This window comes from Eptesicus fuscus, chromosome 19 (assembly GCF_027574615.1).
Source record: "Eptesicus fuscus isolate TK198812 chromosome 19, DD_ASM_mEF_20220401, whole genome shotgun sequence".
Taxonomy (NCBI): Eukaryota; Metazoa; Chordata; class Mammalia; order Chiroptera; family Vespertilionidae; genus Eptesicus; species Eptesicus fuscus.
In genome coordinates this window covers 6409995-6428290 of record NC_072491.1, presented here as the reverse complement: position 1 = coordinate 6428290, position 18296 = coordinate 6409995, and the positions used below count along the sequence as shown (strand labels likewise).

At 55.6% G+C, this 18296-nt stretch overlaps 1 long non-coding RNA gene across 1 annotated transcript in view; it reads left to right on the top strand.

Moving 5' to 3' along the window:
* Positions 1-18296, top strand: part of LOC114234105 (uncharacterized) — a 198727-nt gene that overhangs the window by 59934 nt on the left and 120497 nt on the right. The window lies entirely within an intron of this gene.

Sequence of the window (18296 nt, the reverse complement as noted above, 5' to 3'; positions counted from 1 at the left end):
CGCTCCTTCCTCCTGGGGGAGGAGGATGCTCTGGCGGTCCGGCTGAGACATGTGGGGGCCGTACCTGGGAGAGGATGGGAAGGCGCGCTGGGGTTAGTAACCAGGTCACAACGCCTTTGGGGGCACCTGGATGATGGATTCCTCCGCCCCACCTCCTTGAAGTGCCCGCTCCAGCCTCGCCCGGTCGGAGGCTGCCTGCCGTGAAGGGGGAAGTGGACACGGAGGCTTCAGGCAGAGCCAGTCCCTCCGGGTTTTGCTCCTGGCTTCCCCTTGGGCAAATCACTCAGCCTCTCCAAGCCTCGGTTTCCTCATCTGTAAAATGGGCATCCTGTTGGCACCGGCCTCCGGCGGGTGTTGTGGGTATTGAGTGAGACGGTGGAGATGAGGGGGAAAGGCTCCAAAACCAGAGTTTTTGTGTTGTTGTTTTTTAATTCATTAATTACACCAGGCGTCCTCACACTACGGCCCGCGGGCCACGTGCGCGTGTTTTTGCTGTTTTGTTTTTTTTTACTTCAAAATAAGATATGTGCAGTGTGCATAGGAATTTGTTCATAGTTTTTTTTTTAAACTATAGTCCGGCCCTCCCACGGTCTGAGGGACAGTGAACTGGCCCCCTGTTTAAAAAGTTTGAGGACCCCTGGGTTATATACCATGCCGAGGTCCTTCCATGCAGCAGGCTGGTTTAAAGTCCTGGGCCTGCTCTCCTCTGTGCCTCCCACCGGCGAGGGATCGGCTTCGGGAAAGCTGGGAATCGCCTTGCAGGTCGTGGCAGACCCTCGCCCAGAGCAGACCTGGTCGCTCCCTCCCCTGGACGCAGCCGCGATTTCGGGCCCATCTCCCCTCTTCCACGTGGTTCCTTTCCCCTCCCCAGCCCGTACCCCCGACGGCTGGTGAGCTCCTTCCGCAAGGACTGTCTCACCGGCCCTCACACCCCAGGGCTGGGCCTCCCGTTGCGCGTCCTGTAAGAGCAAACGGATGAGGCGATGGAGAGGAGGCAGTGGCGAGGGGAAGAGGGAGCTACAGAGAAGAATGTGTTCAAGGTCGTTGGAGGCGGTCCGCTGCGATTGCTTTTTAAAGGGGATGCTGAAGGGGGTAAAGGAGACGACGAAAAAGGAGAATGGTTCCCCTCACAGATTTGAACACTGTGCAAGGACGGACAGGTGGATGAAAGGTGGACCGACGGGTGTGCAGATGGCCGGGGAAGGCGGACGGGCAGGGAAGTAGAGAATGCGCTAATGTGGCGTGAGTGCCATCTTTTCCTTGTCCCTGAAATGTGGCAGAGTGCCTTGTGTTCAGCAGCCTCGGCACAGGGGGATGGAGAGCATGAGGCCTCGCCCTTCCGTCATAGTGGGGGGCACGGGGTGCTGGTGCACAAACAGGGCACCCCAAGCTCACCAGGGGTGCGGGAGGCCTGGAGAGGGGCCCTGGTCCCTTGGGGATCCTGGGAGCTGAGCGCATCTGCGCTGAGGAAGCCTGTCCACACCGCCGGGCGCTCATTGCATCACCTGATTTCCCGCTTCTGGTGTCAGAACCCGCCTGCGGTGCGTGCCCGGCAGGACTTCCTGTGCGCGGGCTGCGGGCCTGGGTTGGCCCTCGAGCTCTCAGCAGCTCCTAGAGTTTGTTTCCGGAGCCCACGCTCCCGCTCCCGATCCCGGAAACGGGCTTTGGGACAAGCGTGGACGCAGACCTGCGGCAGCCTTTTCTGGGGTCACACTCCCTGCAGCACCCCGAGGGCTGGACAAGCTGCTCCCGCTGCGGGGTGAGGGCGGATGGGACTCGGGTCCCTGGGGCAGAGGATCTAGAAGCTGGAAGAATTGTCTCGCGTGGCTGCAGGTGTGATCAGGGGGGCCTGCCTTCTGTGGATGGAGAAGAGGCTTGGCAGGTCTGTCTGGGGGTGACGGGAGAGGAGTTCCCCCGGAATTCGGCGGCTGGGAGCAGGCAGAACCGGGGTAGGTGCTGGATTCAAGGTGCACAGTCCTGAGCGCGTCCGGGGCGGAGCTGGTCGGCCATGGGGGCTCTGATCCAGGACCAGGCACGGCGTTTGTGCCTGTGCTGCCGCTTGTCTGAAGGGCCCCGCGCCCCCGCCTGCACCCCTGCCTGGAAATCAGCGCCCCTGGGCTCCCTGCCAATGGGAGGGCACCGGTACCTTCCCAGTGCGCGAGCCTGGGCCATCTGACTCTTGCTGCCATGGAACAGAGGTGCCAGTAACCTGGACTCCACCTTAGCCCCGCCTCCCCCCCTTCAACCCCCGCACGCACCCCAGACCCTGGGCAAGCCCTTTGCTGCTTTCCGGGCTCTCTTTTCTCAGCTGGAAGTCGACTGGCCTCCACTCTTCCACCTGCTCACCTGTCAGCTCCTGACCTGCTCAGTGTCGCTCCCTCATCCAGGCCCCTCCTTGGACCCGCACACAGGCTGGGCTTCTTCCCTTTGACCCCTACCTTCCTTTTTGACCCCGACTCTGGAGGCCTCTCCTGGCTCCTGTCGGATACTTGCAGGCCACCCCCTCGGGCCTTGGTCAGAGGGCACTCGGCGGGCGGCTCCTGCCCACTGGGGACAGGAGCCAGCCTGGCCTCCAGCCACAGGCACCTGTGGGAAGGCGGCTTCCTGCCTCTGCTGACCGTCCTACGGAGAAGACGGCGGCCCACTCGGAACCCTGCATGGAAACAGACGTGTCTTTTTAAGACACCTCTGGTATTGGCCCACTTGATCACTGTTTCTTGTGGTTTCGTATTGAGGTTTTCGGCTCACTGCATTTGACCGGGAGTTTATTTTTAGCAGCGAAGGCCGTTCAATTAACGTCTACACAGGAGAGCGAATGCAGAGGAGGGATACGCAAGTGTAGGGGAAATGGTGTCCGTCTTTGCTGCTTCTGATCGAACCCCGCCAGCGGACACTGAGCTTCCCCGGGGGCGCCCGCCATGGGCGTGCGCAGAGGCCGGGAGCGGCGGCCGGGCCATCTCCGAAAACGAAACCGTTTCTGGGTTTCCTTCGGCGCCACAGCTGGCCGCAAGGTGAACGGGCGCCAGCCATTAGGGCTGATCCTTCTTATAATCAGCATTAGAGTAAAGGCTCGGACTTTGGGGCCTCCAGCTCCTGTCCACCCCTCCCCCACACCCCCAACCCCGAGTGGGTTTCATTCTATCTTCAGAAGCAGCATCCGACTTCTCCCCGGGTTGGAAAGCAAGTCTTGAGGGACGGCTCCGGGTCTGGGTCTGGCTCCTGCCCCAGCTTTTGGCTCCAAGACAGGCGCCCAGGACGTGCCCGGGGGAGGCTCGCTCGGATGGACTGGACTTCAGGGCCCTGGGTTGGGTCTAGCAAGGCAGACCTGGTTCCGTAGGGACGTCAGGGGCTCCTCCGTCTGCTTTGGGCAACAAGGAAGCGCTGCCGGCTGCTTGGGACTGGATCGTGCATCACGTTCTTTCTCGCCCTTTCTCCTTTCTCCTTCCTTTGATTCCATGACTGTTTGCTGGGAGCCCGCAGCGTGCCACTACGTGGGGTGCCTGGCACCAAGCGGAGAAAAGCCGCCGCTCATGCTCGGAAGGAAACCCCCAGACGGATGGGCTCCCTGTGGTTTTTGCGCTGCTCGTGTGTCTCCTGCAAATCCCTCTGTTGAAAACTGCACCCCAGGGTGATGGCAGTAGGAGGCGGGGCCTTTGGGAGGTGGCCAGGTCAAAGTCAAGAGGGCGGAGCCCCAGGGTGGGATGGATGCCCTGCTAAGAGGAGGCACCAGAGAGCAGCTTCTCTCTCCCATCTCCACCTGGGAGGACACAGCCCGAGGCGGCCTTCTGCACACCGGGGGCTGGAGCTGCGGGCACCTCCACGGTGTGCTTCCGGCCTCCAGAACGGGGAGACGGAAGCTGCTGTTGCTTCAGCGGCCCGGTCTCGGATACCTTCTTACACCAGCCTGAGCCAGGCCACCAGACTGCGCCGATGAATGGATTGGAGCCTCCGGGGTGGCCTTAAAGGGACCTCCCTGCTAGTGATGGAGCTCAAGTTCTAACAGGCATCCTCTGCATCCAGGCACCCAGACCCGCACCCCAGCCCACCCTTATCGCAGGCGGATCTGGACTCTCCTTGCTGCTCCTCACCTCTCCCTCCCTCCCTCCATCCTTCCCTCCCTCCCTCCCCTCTCCTCTCCTTTTTTCTCTGCCATCTCCCTTTCCTCCTCTCCCAGCTGTTTTTTTCTGAAAATGAGGTCAGTGTTTGGCCTCAAAGACTTCGAGGGGCATGTTTTTGCTGTTGCAGAGCATGGGTACCCTGGCTTCATGCCCATGAGCAGTCAGATGGGGGACTTTTAAACATAGTGGGTTAAAGAAAAGTTTCCTGAAGATAGAAAAAAGAAAAAGATAACCCAACGTAAGTGCCATCCTCCTGAGCTTGCCTCCTCCCTGAGTATCAGCTCTGCCCCTGCTGGAACGGGAGGGAATGAGAAAGTGACTGGCCGTTGGGGGAGTTGGGGTGGGGGTGGGGGGCTGCACAGGGCACCTGGAGGAGCCCTGAGCCCAGGTCTCTGCTTTTGCCACTGTGCATGCCCAGTTCAAACAGTACAGTGGCCAGCTCTGCACTGGGAGGAAGGCTCTTGGCACGCCCGAGCCTCGGATCCCTCCGCCGCAGAGCAGGCTGTTCTGAGAGCCAAATGACATGATTGTCTGTGAATCCTCTAAGACGCACACCTAAGATGCTCCACCAATGGGCGCTGAGCTGACACATTCACCAGCCATTTGCTCCGGGTCTTTGAACCTGATCCCCCCCCCCCCCCCCCCCAGCTATAATTGAAAGCAGGGGCCTGGATGGCCGCCACGGTCCCTCCCAGCTTACACATTTCCCATGTATGCCAACTTCTTTTTCAGGCTGCTACCATGTTAGAGGTTTTTTTTGGGGGGGAACTGTGAAAGCTAGTCACCAGGAGGAACAGACATCGGAGGAAGTATTCCAGATGTCATTGTTGTTTACCCGTACCCCTACACTTCCACTCTGCGACACACACCCTTCACACACCTTTTACACACGAGCTTTACTTTTAGAACGGTTTTAGAGTTTACTGAAAAAGGGTGAACCTAGTTTAGAGTGGTCCCTTACGCCCACATCTAGTTTTCCCTGCTACCACCATCTTAGATCAGTGCAGCCATTCGTTATAAGGAATGGCCAGTATTGGTGCATTGTTATTAACGTCAGTTTATACTTTTTTTTAAAAAAAAAGGTTTCCTTCGTTTTTATCTGATGCCTTTTTCTGTCCCAGGATCCCATCCAGTCTCGATGTGTCCTCGGGTTCCTCTTGGCTGGACCAGTTTCTCGGATGTTCCTTGTTGTTGATGGTCTGGACAGTCTTGAGGAGTACTGGCTCGTGCTTTGTAGGAGGCCGCCTGTTAGCATTTGTCTGATGTCTTCCTCATTACCCCGGGATGATGGGCTTGGGAGGAAGAGCCCAAAGGTGAAGTACTGGTTTCATCCCATTATATCAAGGCTCTTTCCTGTCAATACAGCGGACCACTATTAATGTTAACCTTGGCTCCCTGGCCGTGGTACTGTCGGTCAGATTTCTCCACCGTAAAGGTACTCGCCCCACCCCCACCCCCTCCCTTATGCCTGGAAGGATATCACCATACACAGCCCACACTTTCGGCCGGGGGTTATGCTCCCCTTGACGGAATAATCTATTCACACTATTTGGAATTCTTATCTGTGTGACATTTATCTCGTCTCACTAATATATTTATTTATATCAGTATTTAATTGCTGAATATATTATAATCCAATATCACTTATTTATTTTATTGCTTATGTTTTTTCCAGCTTTGGCCATTGAGAGCAATTTTAGTTGGCTCCTGTGTCCTTTTGATGTACCCCCATGATTGTGTGTGTGTGTGTGTGTGTGTGTGTGTGTGTGTTTCTTTTTGAGCATTTTCTTACTTTCTGTGTGTGTTTCTTTTTGAGCATTTTCTTACTTTCTGGCACTCTTAAGATGCTCCAGGCTCATCTTGTGTATTACCTGCTCCAGGCTCATCTTGTGTATTACCTGCCCCGGTACATTTCTGGTACTCTGGTGTGTTTCATTGGAGAAAGGTTTTAGAAACCAAGATCTGCATGCTAGATGTGCTCATTGCTCCTGGGCCTCTCAGCCCGCAGAGCACTGAAATATACACTGAGTGGCCAGATTATTATGATCTCTGAACGCATAATAATCTGGCCACTCAGTGTATTTGTATCTCAAATGGGTACCAAAAGGATTCTAGACTTTTGCTGGAGATCAACCACCTATTTTGCCCTGAGCTTTCTATCAGCCAGTGCAAAGGGGAAAACTGATCAGGTGCACGATTTATAGTATCTTTGATATCACATAAATGAGGTACTCAAGAGAAGTACACTGAGTGGCCAGATTATTATGCGTTCAGAGATCATCATAATCTGGCCACTCAGTGTATGTGTGTATACTTACCCATTAATACACATATACATACATCTTTCCCTTGTTCGTCTACAGCTATATTGAATGAACCCTGAGTCCCTGCGCATGTCCCAACGCTAACCCATTACCACACCCCACACACTTTTGAACAGACTTGGTTTTTCGCCCACGCTGGTTGGCAAGAGGAGCGAATGAATGGCGAGGTCCAAAGGCCACGTGGGTTGAGAACCCTGCACTTTCCCCTGTGGGCAGTCTGGTCTCGGGAGCAGAAGTCAAGATGGATTGGACCCAGCTGGACAGACACTCAGCCATGTGCGCTGCCCAGAAGTGCTTGCAGATTGCTCGCAGGCCTCACGTGCCCCTCCTGGCCTCTTCGCCTTCCTCTCTCCTGTGGGAAGCTCTCCCTGTTGCCCCTCCCCTCCCATGTCACCCCACGACATACCCTGCCCCCCACCCCACACTCCTGGAGCCCCCCGGGGCTTACCCCATCAGAAATGCACCCACCTTCAAAAAACATTCTCTGCTTGTCTGTTGATCCCATGTGGATATCATCTGGGCAATGTCTCTCATTCCCCCCCGCCCCCCCCCAAAACAAGGAAGTTCCATCCATTCAATTTTGGAGTTTGGGGTGGGGGGTAAGATTATGCATTGGACAAGACACGTGCCTTCTTAGAACGTGACATACACTGAGTGCAGATGAAGAAGAACCTCTACCTGGTTTCCCTTTCAGTTTGGGGGGCGGGGGGCTCAAGTTCAACAGCCATCAGGAGGCATGCAGGCAACATAAACAAGTGATGTGGGCCCGATGGGCAAGACCGCAGGGGCTGGCGGGGAGCTGGACGGCATGCAGGGCTGGTGAGGAGCCAGGACACCTGGCCAGGGTCCTGCCTGATGGCCCGGGGTCTGTGCATGACTAGCTGCCAGTAAACTTGACCATGGCCCCTGTGCACGCCCAGTTCAAACAGTACAGTGGCCAGTCCGTGGCCACCCACGATGGCCCTCAAGGACCCCTGGCCCAGTGTGGCCAGATCTGATGGCTCTGAGGGAGAGTGGGAGCTGGGGGGAGGGGGACGGCCTTGCCCCTTCGCCTTCCCATTTGCCTCCTGTTCCCGACATGGTCACTGTAGCAACGCTTCTTCCCCTGGCAGCCGCCCTTGGCCCCGAAAGCCGCAGTCGCTTCCAGTTCGCAGGGTTGTTTTTTTGTCCCGCACTCTGGGAACCGGCTTCATTGGCTGCTCTCAGCGAGGACGCCCCCAGCGGGGGCTCTGCAGGGTCCTCCCGGCCTCTCAGCTCTGACCATCTCTCTGCACACCCATCCCTGAACGGCTGTGCTCGCTCAGCGCAGCCCCCGGCTTCTCGACGCCCGGGGTCCCCCTTCTGCCCTTTCGGTAAACGGCTCCTTCTTTATCTGAAATTCTGCCTGTCGCAGCATCCTGATGAACGCACACGGCGTGTTTCGGTGTTTCCTAGCCCCGCTCCTCTGCTCAGCGGAGCTTGAAGCAGGTTTTCCAGGCTGACCACAGCCCCCCCTCGGCAGCGCCTGCCCAGAAACCTTGCCTCTTACCCTCACTGCCAGCCCACGAGCCGGGGGGGGGGCTCCCCGGGGCCCCACAGCCGGCTGCTCGTGGAGGCGAGGCTTCGGGTTTTCCACGATGAACGCCGGTCCCCAGGGTGGGCTGGGCTCCTGGGTGTCTGCAGGGGTGTGTGTGTGCCCATGCGGAGTGGAAACAGGCTTGTCAAAATAAGCCCGGGCCCCGTGGACAGGACAGGGGGAAGTGAGGCTGCAGGGGAGAGCGCGTGGGCCGGGTGCTGCTTGGGGGGTTTCCTCTGCCCGGGGCGCTGCAGAGGCCGCCCCGGGGTGCACTCCCCCCACACGTCACAGCCGCCCCGGCTGCTCCCTGAAGGGCGTGTCTGCGAAGCCGGCACAGCTCTGCTGCCATCGTCTCCCCACTTTGCCTCTCACCATTGTCTGAAGTCATCTCCCTGAGCAGGCACGGTGGCCAGAGTCCTGCTGTCACCCCAAGGCTGAAACTTGACGTTCCCCAGGGTGCGATGTCCTAAAGCGTGATTATCCTCAGGGTCATGGCTGGTAATGCTGCACTGAGTCAGAGACGGGCCCCGGTGCGTGCACCCCATGCTCCCCGCATTGCTCTAAGCTTCTGTCGGAGCGCTGCTCCGGTCTGTATGAGTTTGTGAGGCTGCTGTAACAAAGGTGCCCCACGTTAGCTGGCCGAAGACAACAGGAATTTGTTCTCGTACAGTTCCGGAGGCCAGAAGCCTGGCATCAAGGCGTCCGCAAGGCCACATGCCCTCTGACAATTCTAGGGAAGAATCCTTCCTGTCCTGTCTCCGAGCCCTGGTGGTGGCTGGCAGGGCTTGGCCCGCCTTGGCTTGTACTGGATCACGCCAACCCAGGGGTCGGCAAACTCATTAGTCAACAGAGCCAAATATCAACAGTACAACGATTGAAATTTCTTTTGAGAGCCCAATTTTTTTAAACTTAAACTATATAGGTAGGTACATTGTTATTAACTTAATTAGGGTACGTGGTATTTTGTGGAAGAGCCACACTCAAGGGGCCAAAGAGCCGCATGTGGCTCGCGCGCCTCGGTTTGCCGACCACTGTGCCAACCTCTGCTCCCCTCCTCACATGACCTTGCTTCTTGTGTGTCTGTGTCCCCGTTTTCCTCTTCTTCTAAGAATGAGGTCCACCCTGATCCAGTAGGACGTGGTCCTCACTCGATGACCTCTGCGAAGACCCCATTGCCACACAAGGTCACAGGCATTGGGGTCTTCTTCAGGGGGCAGTGTCACCCACAACAGGGTGTAAGAAGATGTCACAACTTCTATTTCTGTTTACTTTTCCTCTTTTATAAAACGCCTTACATGTTATCTGTTTTACAATACTGTAGTCATGCATGTGTATTATAGTAATGGTAATTTTCTGCAACACGTTGATCACGGAATGGTGATTAGATAAGATATCAGTATTGAGAAATTGCAAGGCCATGGGAATTCATTGTATTTTATAGCCCTTTTTTGATAGTGTGAAATTATTTCAAAAATTAAGAAATTTTAAACGCCAACAACAAGATGGGTTTCTGCATATATTGATGTGGAAAGGTGTCCATCGTCAGCTAATTGAAGAAGGAGAGTTGCAGGACCTTTGTATAGAATTGGCCACTCTTGCAAAATGAGGCAGAACAACCGAGCAATATGCACGCTCCTCTACACATGGGAGAGATTCTGAGAAAGGTATGCACTTCCTGTGAACAGACATTTCTGGGAAATGTGGTTGGAAGGTGTTAGAAAGTGGGAGTTTTTACTGGGTAATTTTTGTGTTAAAAGAGCATGTTTTACTCTGCGAGGGGGGGAAGTGTAGTGCGCATGTGGTTTGTGTGTGGGGATGTGCTGCTGCACATGCGTGTTGAGGGTTGATGCCTCCCTCCGACTCACTTTCTGTTGTCCTGGCCTGCACCGGCAGTGCCCCGGGCACATTCTCACCCAGTGGGAACTCACCCATTGTTTTCCTCCACATCCGCTTCCCCACGCCCCATCCCCAGTGCCCGAGAGCTGTACACAAAGGTGGCCTGCAGCCTGGCCGGTTGGCAGTGGCTCCGGGTGACTCATCTTCCTTTATCTAAGGGAGCTGGCAGCTGCTCACCCTTGAAAACTTCAGGGAGAATGTTATTCCTAAGCGGCAGCCTGGTGGTCTCCCCAGAGGGGGAGTGCGCCTTAGAGAGTTGCCAAGTGACAGTCCCCATATTTGCCCCTCTCAGGAGCCATCACTCATTAAGAGGTGCTCGCCCAGTTCATTAGTGAATCGTCATCAGCCCCGCCCAGGGTATTTTCACAATCACTAGGCTTTTGGAGTTAACGTAACAATTTCATTTAGGTGGGTTTTTATTTTTATGGATAGGTGTATTTTCCCATTTCAGAGCAGATATTTCCTAGATCCAAGTTTGGAAAAGCAGGAACAAATGTAACATCTCTTTTTTAAAATACATTTTTATTGATTTGAGAGAGAGAGAGAAAGAGAGAGAATAGAGAGACATTGATTGGCTGCCTGCTGCATGCACAGCCAACTGAGCCACACTGGCCAGGGCTCAATGTAGAGAGGACTGGAGGCGAGTTGGGAGGTGGAGGTGGCCTTTCATGATGGTGAGGCCAGAATGCTGTGGAATGTGTGGCAATGGTCCTAATTCGTGCCTGGACATTGGGAGGTAATTGTTTCTCCTGCCATATTTCTTTATTTTTACACACCCGATGTCCTGCACTTAGGGTCATTACTTAACTCTTCACCCTCAATATTCCTCTACAATCATTGCCTTGGGCTTGGGACGTTTGTTTTGTTCATTTTTGTAGTCCCATTCGTTCTCCTTCCCTCTCTCCCTGCATTCTTCTCTCCCTGCATCCCTCCCGCCCTCCCTTCCTTCCTTTCGTCCTTCCTTCCTTTGGCTCAGTTCAGTTCAAGCACCACATCCTGAGAGTCTGTGCTGACTGGGTCACACGAATGAAAAGACCTTTGCAGAACACCCCCCAGTCTTCTGGGAGAGAGCATCTAGGCACACATAGGTTAGGACCATCTCCGCGGCTGTCGTACCTACTGGTCCCGTAAGGAATGGGGACCCAAAGGGTAGTGGGGCCTTGAAAATGTGTGGACCTGAAATAAACATGTCTGTGGCTCTCATTAAACCTCGTTTTTCAAGGTGACACACAGTAGGTCTGCATCGAATGCATGGGGAGTAGCTGGACAGACCATCTTTCCTCTGGTCGTTTGTCCTCATCCCTAAACATAAGGGTAGCTAGTGTTTGTTTGTTTTTTAATATATTTTTTTAAAAATTGATTTTAGAGAGAGAGGAAGGGAGCAGGATAGAGAGATAGAAACATCGATGAAAGAGAAACATTGATTGTCTGCCTCCTGCATGCTCCCTACTCGGGGGTCAAGCCACAACCCAGGCATGTGCCCTTGACTGGGAATTGAACTGGCCACCTCTGGGTTCCTGGGTTGACACTCAACCACTGAGCCACACCAGCCAGACGGTAGCTAGTGTTTTGAAACTGTCAGTCAATGCTCACATTCTAGAGTCCTGTGATGGGTGCTGTCTCATTAGAGCTGCCCAGGAAGGTCAGTGTTGTTCAGCGTCCTCAGGTTCTCGTTGCTGGCGGCTGACTAATTACGAGCAGGGAAGTGAGGGCCTTGAAACGCCCCTGTCTGCACATTCGGCCTCACTGTCAAAGCCAGGACTCATTTCTGATAAGTCCTTCGGCTTCTGTGAAGCAGCCTGGCCATGCCTGGCGGCGGGTATGGCTCAGAATGAACGGAATAGAAAGCAGACAGGGGCAGGGTTGGAGGGGGCAGGTGGGGTCCCAGGGGGTGGAGGAAAAAAATTTTTTTTTTAGCTCATTTCAAAGTAACGAGAAGGCTGGGTGTCTGCTGCTATATTTGAGTTCTCTGTTTCCACGGAAAGTGAAGTTCCGGGTGGACGGGGCCTGGCTAAGAAAAGGGACGGTGGGCAGGAAAGCGGATGGCAAGGGGGACGTGGTAATTTCTAGAGTGCGGGTACTTTTCAGAGTGTTTCCCCTGCACCCCTCTTCCCTGGACCCTCAGAGCGCTTACAGAGCTCTCGTGGGGCCCGTCGCAAGGCAGGATGGGAAGAACACAGACTTGAAACGCTACCCAAGGAGCTGGTGGGCATCGGCACCTCACGGGCAGTGCCACTCTGTCCAGTGGAATCTACCCCTTGGCATCTCAGCATCCCCCTCCTCAGCATCAGCCACACATGCGGGGGGGGGGGGGGGGGGGGGGCGGGGCGGAAACTGTTGCATTCAAGCAACTCTAGATGCCGGAACAAATCATCCTCGGTGTTTAGTAGCTCAGCATGGTTGTCTATTTCTCTCTTTTTTAAAAGTGTATTTTTATTGATTCCAGAGAGGGAGGGAGAGGGAGAGGGAGAGAGAGAGATAGAAACATCAATAATGAGAGAGAATCATTGATTGGCCGCCTCCTGCACGGCCGGGAATCCTGGTTCAGAGTGGCGAATTGTAGGTTTGCTGATTTCTGGGGGGAAATCCCACCACGGCCGATGGCAGGCTACCCACGGTTTACACACGGGTTCGCACAAAACACGGGTTCACACAGTTCTTGCATGTTTACCCGTTGGCTTGGAAGCCGGGCGCGCTCACGGCGACTGCTCTCCTTTTTTCTGTTGGGAAACTGGCAACCTGCGCGTATGTCGGTCTGCATGTCATTCCCATTTCCTGTGTCGCCGACCTCCTCCCAGGCCGGCTCCTGCAGATCCACTCAGCAACTTTCCCTGGCGGGATGGGGTTTCCATGAAGGTGCATCCTGTTGTTTCTGGAAGGTTCTCGGGAGGGCAGAATCACCCCGCCAGGACAGGGGAGGGGGACAGCAGCTCTCAGCGTGTGGGGTGGCTGGCTCCTGCGGCGCCGTCCACGTCTCAGACCTGGCGTGTTTCCTTAGAGTCTCTTCTAGCTTCTGGCTTTCTCTAGACGTGTTATTCTAATCACCTGTAGGCTGACCAGCTCGGGGAAGGGGGTGGGGGGTGACACTTCCCTTCACGCCTTCTAATCTCACGTTGCATTAGATCATCTCCTTTTTCTTTGGGGAAACCTTTCCTGAAATCTCCCTGCTCCCCGAGGGCAACGTGCCTCTTCTCCAAGGTCCTTCGAACTCAGGGCTACCGCCCATGACGGCGCTCACCCACCTCAGTACTTACTGCGCGATGCCCACCAGCGTCCGGTGCAGAAGCAGAGAAGCGCTGGTGGGCAGAATGGCCCCCCAAAGGCCCATACCCGAATCTCTGGGGTCACGCCTATGAAGTTGTCACTCTGCATGGCAAAGGGACTTGGCAGGTGTACTTAAGGTTTACGAAGAGAAAGAACTCTCTCTGGGATCAGAGAGATGGTCCCCCCCCCCCCCCGCAAGAAGAGTCGGGGAGACTCCAGGTCTGAGGAGGAATTGGGGTGCTGGTACTGGCTCTGACACAGAGGGGACCACGTGCAAGACTGGGGGGAGGAGTCTAGTTGTGAAGGTTGGCCCCAGCTGACTGCCAGCAAAGAAACGGGCCTCGGGCCTGCAATGCAGGGAACTTAATTTGGCCGAGGGCATGAAGGATGAGCGTGTGGGTCCTCCCACAGCCTCCTGGTTAGCGCCCAGCCAGCTGACAGCTCGCACCCAGCTTGTGCCGATCGGGGCGGAGGAGCCAGCGGAGCCGCCTGCAGAACTGTGAGATACCCAATGTGTGTGTGCGGGTGTAGGCCCCCACGCCTGTGGGGACTCGCTGCGGCAGTGGTCCAGAACACAGGTCCCAGGCTCCTCTCTCCTGACCTCTGACTACAGGTGTCCCCGCCCATCCACGGGGGACACCTTCCAAGACCCCTAGTGGATGCCTGAAAGCATGGATAGCACTGAACCCCACAGACCCCATGCTTTTTCCTATACATACAACCTGTGATAAAGTTTAACATATAAATTAGACGCGAGAAGGGAGGAGCAGTAATCCTATATAATAAAGAGGTAATATGCAAATTAACCCTCACAAGATGGCTGCCTACAACCAGGCCGGCAGGGGGGATAGTGAGGGACGACCAAACGACTGAACAAGCAGGCTGTGTGGGGTGACCAGGCCAGCAGGGGGGTTAGTGAGGGGCAACCAAACAACTGAACAGCAGGCTCTATGGGGCAACCAGGCCGGCGGGGGCGGGGGCAGTTGGGGGTGACCAGGCCAGCAGGGGGCGCAGTAAAAGGCGACCAGGCCAGCAGAGGGGGCAATTAGAAGCGACCAGGCTAGCGGGGAGGCCAGCAGCGGGGGCAGTTAGGGGTGACCAGGCCACTGGGGAAGGGCAGTTAGGAGTAACCAGGCCGGCAGGGGGACAGTTAGGGGCAATCAGGCTGGCATGCAGAGACAGTGAGGGGCGATCAGGCTGGCAGGAGGGGAGGCAGTTAGGGGAGACCAGGCAGGCAGGCAGGTGAGTGATTAGGAGCCAGTGGTCCAGGATTGTGAGAGGGATGTCCTCCAAGGGGTCCCGGATTGGAGAGGGTGCAGGCAGGACTGAGGGTGCCCCCCTGGCTTGCACAAATTTCGTGCACCAGGCCTCTAGTAACTAATAGTGAAATAGAATAAATGCAACAATCCACTGTCATCAAAGTTATGCAGATGTGCTTTCTCTCTCTCAAAATATCATACTCTTTGGTGCTCACCCATCTTGTGACGCTGTGAGATGATAAAGGGCCTTATTACGTTGAGAACTCTTGCCCTTTCACTGAAAGGAAGCACTTCCTGGCTTCCCTTGGGTGTCTCTGGGTCTTAGCATCACTCCTCTTGCGCGTTGGGGCTGTTACGAAGTAGAATAAGTGTCACCTGACCAAGCACTGCGATGCCGTGGCCGTTGATGTGATAACCGTGTGACTAAGTAAGTGCCTCACGGGCAGGGAGAGTGCGCGGCATGGATGCACAGGACACAGGGATGACTCACCTCCCTGGGCAGGATGGAGGGGGACAGAGAGATTCATCACTCGGCTCAGAATGGCACACGATTTAAAATCAGGAGTTGTTCTTTTACTGGGATCTTCCATTGCATAGTTTTGGGCCACGGTCGGCTGCAGGCCACTGAAATCGCGGAGAGTGAAGCCGTGGATGAGGGGGAACATGGTAGTAGTGTTTCTCCCCGGGAGACCCTCAGATTCCCAGTGTCCCTCTTCTGCCAGGTCCCGCCCAGCTTCTCCCGGCGCCCGAATGAGGCGATTTCCCTGTCTTCCAAACAGTTCGTCTCTCCGGCCATCTATAGTCAGCACTCAGTGGATTCTGCCACCCCGACGTGGGGTTCAGCTTCTGATTCTGTGGTCACTTCCTAAGGGGGCTCCCCACCTCCAGGCCCGCCCTTGTCCCACCCTCCTCCACTCAGCATCCAGATGCACCCCCTGGAGCTCACTTTGCCTGCATCCCCTGCTCCTCAGGGGCAGGCACCCCGTGGGGCTCCTGCTCCCGCTGCATCCGGGGCACACCCTTCAGCGGAGAAGTCCAAGTCCTCAGCAATGCCTCTGAAGCCCACTTCTCAGCCTCGCTCTGGGCACTCGCCCTCGGCTCTGGCCTCCTTGCTCGCCCAGCTTCCCTGTGTCTCGCAGCCCTACGGTTCCCGCAGGGTCCTGCTGCCACGCCATCTCGTCCCTGCAGCCTTCACGGAGTCCCCAGAGGCCCTGCATTTATACGTGTGATGCACAAGTTCCCGTAAATGCTTCCCAGGGCCTCCCCCTCCCTCCCCGTCCTCCCCGTCCTCCCCCCAGTGCTTGTGCATAATGACCCCTTCACCCGTGCTCCCAGCCTAGTCACGGGATGGCAGATTGAAGGAGAGAAGCGATGGAACATGGGGACTTCTTACCGTATTAGGCATATCGCCCTGCAGTTAGTTGCTCATGAAAGTACACTGAGTGGCCAGATTATTATGATTTCTGAACGCATAATAATCTGGCCACTCAGTGTATATCCTATATAATAAAAGGCTAATATGCAAATTGTCCCCTCGACCAGGAGTTCAACCAGCAGGCAGGCCGGCCAACCGCCCATGTCCCCTCCCCTTAGCCAGGCTGGCTGGACCCCACCCATGCACGAATTCATGCACCGGGCCTCTAATACACACACACACACACACACACACACACACACACACACACACACACTGAGTGGCCAGATTATTATTCGTTCAGAAATCATAATAATCTGGCCACTCAGTGTATGTCTTAAATGAGTATTCAGGGATTCTTTTCGCACTATTTTAAAATGGGTGCCTCTAAGATCTTGAAACATCTCAGAAGTATTTGTAGTGCATTCTTTCTGCAACAGCATTTCTGTGGTAGGAGCTCCATAGATTGATTTCAAAGATTGCCCAACTCTTGGTGAATGATATTTTACTATATGACCTGTATTATGTCACCAATTTTATCATGATAGCTAACACATATCGATCACCACGGATCAGATCATTTCATCCTTACAACAGTGCTCAGAAGTTGGGACTATCAGTAGCTTCAGTTTATGAATGAGGAAACTGGGGCACAGAGAGGTTAAGTGATCAACCCAAGATCACACAGCTAGTTCCCAGTGCAGCCCGATGTCCCACCCAGGCAGCTTGGCCCTAGAGCCTTCAGCATTGTGCCTCCTGAGCGGTGCCCCGCTTTCCCTACAGTGACCGTTTTGTTCCTCGCAACAGAAGGAGAACAACCCTGTCCCTGGTGACGGTGCTTAGCATTATGGCTGCTACTGTCTTTACCACGTCCCATGCGCACAGGGCGTTACAGTTTCAAAGGCATTCCCCTCGCGGAGACGTGGAGCTGGTGGACGGGACGAGGAGGCTTCCCGCTTCACGGATGCCTCCCACGGAAATGCCCAAGTCCACAGTCACGATCCCACCAAAACCCCTGGGGTGCAGAGCGCTCGGGGCCCCAGGACTCCTGGTTCCAGCGGGTATTCCTTCTACCACAAGTAGGACCCCGGCCCCGGCCCCGCTCCGTCCCACTCAAATGCTGCTGCTCCCACACCAGACAGACGAGAGTCAAGTCCACATGAGCCACTTGCCCGGGCCGAGTCAGAGAAGGCGCTGTTTTCCTTAGAATTGCATTTTTGTGGATTTTCCACTGTGAGCTCTTATCCTCTGTAGGGGTAGGGAAGCCCGTTTCTTTTTCCTTCTATTTTCCCCCGAGCTGGGGAAACGTGGGGTAGGGAGGGGAAAAACTCTTTCCATATTCCATCATAGGGAAGTTTGCCCAAGTGTCTGTCCTCTGGCTGCGGGCGGGAGGCCCGTCCCCGTCCTCGGAAGCCACATCCGCAGCGAAGGCTCTGCCCCGCCGGAGCCAGCGCCCGGCCCGGGGCCTCCACGGTGGCCCTGTCATCGGTGGCTGCGGGCGGGCCCCTGCCCTGGATGTGCCTTGGAGGACACGGCGTCTCCTTGGCTCCCGACACCCCCTCTGCTGGGAAGCCGCATATTTCCTATTCTCGGTCCAGACCCCACCCCTCTTCCTTACTTTTAATAATAACTACGCAGGAAGCTCCTCTCCTCCAGGAAAGATGCGCATCGCATTCTTCAGCCGTGACGTTGACGTTTGCTTCCAACCCCCGAGAGCCTTGACACAGGCGCATGAATCACATGTTCAAAGAGGCGAGAGCTTGGGCTCTAGATTAGACAAGACTGAAGTTCCAACGCAGGGCTGGGCCTTGGCCTGGCTGTGTGACTGCGGGGGAGTTGCTCAACCTCTCTGAGGCTCCTTCTGTTTTCTGTCTGCAGCAAGGGAGGGCATAGCCCCAGGAGGGCTGTGTGAGGAGGGCAACCTTCTCCATCCCCCTACACCCCCCTGCCCAGTGTCCGATGGTGGCTTGACAGAGAATGGGGGGAGCTGGCTTGAGAAGGTAGGCAGAAAAAAAAAGAGAGAGAGAGGTATGTGGACTCTGACTCAGCCGTTCCCCACTGGAAAGCCTCCCCCGAAAGCGTTAAGGATCTCAGCAGTTTTGCTGTAAGGGACTGAGGCCACAAGGCAAGTTCAACAACTTGACCCGCTTCTCCACAAGGCACTGCAGGCCAGGCGCCCGTTCCCGGTGGCCGGCGGCGGCTCCAGGCTCGGGACCTGGGCTCTGGGTCCGAGTGTCTGCCGACGCATCTGGACTTTATGGCTTACGAGCTGTGGAACGGTGGACAGTTTAACGTCGCTGTGCCTGGTTCTCCTCGTATGAAAAACAGCAGTAAAAGTGTCTCCTGCCTCACAAGATGAGTGTGAGGCTTCGCTGTGCCAATGTGTGCACAGGCTCAGAACAGTGCTGGCCGTGGGAGAGGGGAATAATGCCAGCCGCTGCTGTTCCAGACCCTCCTCTCCGCCTG